Consider the following 2,345-nt stretch of genomic DNA (forward strand, 5'->3'; position numbering starts at 1 on the left):
CCAGAGATAAACCCACGCACATACGGTCACTTCATCTTTGATAAAGAAGGCAGGAATGTACAGTGGAGAAAGGACAGCCTCTTCAATAAGTGGGGCTGGGAAAACTGGACAGCTACATGTAAAAGTATGAGATTAGATCACTCTCTAACACTATACACAAAAATAAGCTCAAAATGGATTAAAGATCTAAATGTAAGGAAGGCCAGAGACTATCAAACTCTTAGAGGAAAACATAGGCCGGACACTCTATGGCATAAATTACAGCAAGGTCCTTTTTGACCCACCTCCTAGAGAAATGGAAATAAAAACAAAAATAAACAAATGGGACCTAATGAAACTTCAAAGCTTTTGCACAGCAAAGGAAACCATAAACAAGACCAAAAGACAACCCTCAGAATGGGAGAAAGTATTTGCAAATGAAGCAACTGGCAAAGGATTAATCTCCAAAGTTTATAAGCAGTTCATGCAGCTTAATAACAAAAAACAAACAACCCAATCCAAAAATGGGCAGAAGACCTAAATAGACATTTCTCCAAAGAAGATATACAGACTGCCAACAAACACATCAAAGAATGCTCAACATCATTAATCATTAGAGAAATGCAAATCAAAACTACAATGAGATAACATCTCACACCAGTCAGAATGGCCATCATCAAAAAATCTAGAAACAATAAGTGCTGGAGAAGGTGTGGAGAAAAGGGAACTCTCTTACACTGTTGGTGGGAATGTAAATTGATACAGCCACTGTGGAGAACAGTATGGAGGTTCCTTAAAAAACTACAAATAGAACTACCATATGACCCAGCAATCCCACTACTAGGTATATACCCTGAGGAAACCAGAATTCAGAAAGAGTCATGTACCAAAATGTTCATTGCAGCTCTATTTACAATAGCCCGGAGATGGAAACAACCTAAGTGCCCATCGTCGGATGAATGGATAAAGAAGATGTGGCACATATATACAATGGAATATTACTCAGCCATAAAAAGAAACGAAATTGAGCTATTTGTAATGAGGTGGATAGATCTAGAGTCTGTCATACAGAGTGAAGTAAGTCAGAAAGAGAAGGACAAATACCGTATGCTAACACATATATATGGAATTTAAGAAAAAAAAAATGTTATGAAGAACCTAGGGGTAAAACAGGAATAAAGACACAGACCTACTGGAGAACAGACTTGAGGATATGGGGAGGGGGAAGGGTGCCTAGGGGTGAAACAGGAATAAAGACACAGACTTACTAGAGAATGGACTTGAGGATATGGGGAGGGGGAAGGGTAAACTGTGACAAAGCGAGAGAGAGGCATGGACATATATACATTACCAAACGTAAGGTAGATAGCTAGTGGGAAGCAGCCACATAGCACAGGGAGATCAGCTCGGTGCTTTGTGACCGCCTGGAGGGGTGGGATAGGGAGGGTGGGAGGGAGGGAGACGCAAGCGGGAAGAGATATGGGAACATATGTATATATATAACTGATTCATTTTGTTGTGAAGCTGAAACTAACATACCATTGTAAAGCAATTATACTCCAATAAAGATGTTAAAAAAATCATATAATGATTTATTTGTCCTCGTAGATGGACAAATACATTGTTGTATCAAAATAAAAGATTTGGAATTAACCTAGGTATATAGGAGACATGATGGAGTAGTTTAATGCCTCTGTTCAGGGAGCAAGAGAATCCAGGTATAGAAAATATAAAATATTCTCACCTGAGCCCCATATGGACACTTGGAGAAGCAGGATAAAGAAGAGGTCTCTTGGCAGAGAGAAGTCCAGGGAATACACCATCTTTCCCAGAGCAGAGAACAGTATGACCCAGAGGGAATTCCTGAAAATAGCTGGAGTGAAGACAAAAATGGGACCCACAAGGTAAAAAAGATTATAGCTAGGGTGGTTCACAGTGCTTCTAAGAAATGGCCTCCTGAAGCGCTCAAATGACTGTAGTGTTTCTCTCAGGGAACATCAGGGAAGACTCTGACATTCACAAAAAAGACCTTTTGTTTCCCTTTTCCAAGAAAACAGTTTTTATCTCAATAGCCATGCTCTGATGTGATAAATCTGACCACAGTGTCTCTAAACTCCTCTCTCAAGAAGAACATTTTATCCAATGGATGGAAAGAGAGAGCAAAGGCAATGGGCAGCCACTGAGAGAGATGGCTTTAGCATAAACATTACTCTGGCCTCAACTAATTTTCTCCCCACACATTCCTATGGGCTGAAGAAACATATATAACTTGGCTTCTCCTCTTTCAACCCCCAGGGTCCTTGCCCAGATTCTCCCTCTTGCCCGTCACCAAGAAAGGATTACATGAATTAATATATGCAAAGCAC

General features: G+C 40.1%; 1 pseudogene; it reads right to left on the minus strand.

Annotated features, from left to right (window-relative positions):
• LOC103087837 (butyrophilin subfamily 1 member A1-like) overlaps positions 1–1,802 on the minus strand; it is a 12,726-nt pseudogene extending 10,924 nt beyond the window's left edge.
• Positions 1,803–2,345: the final 543 nt, after the last annotated feature.

The sequence above is a fragment of the Lipotes vexillifer genome, unplaced genomic scaffold, assembly GCF_000442215.2.
Source record: "Lipotes vexillifer unplaced genomic scaffold, Lipotes_vexillifer_v1.1 scaffold862, whole genome shotgun sequence".
NCBI classification, from domain to species: Eukaryota; Metazoa; Chordata; class Mammalia; order Artiodactyla; family Lipotidae; genus Lipotes; species Lipotes vexillifer.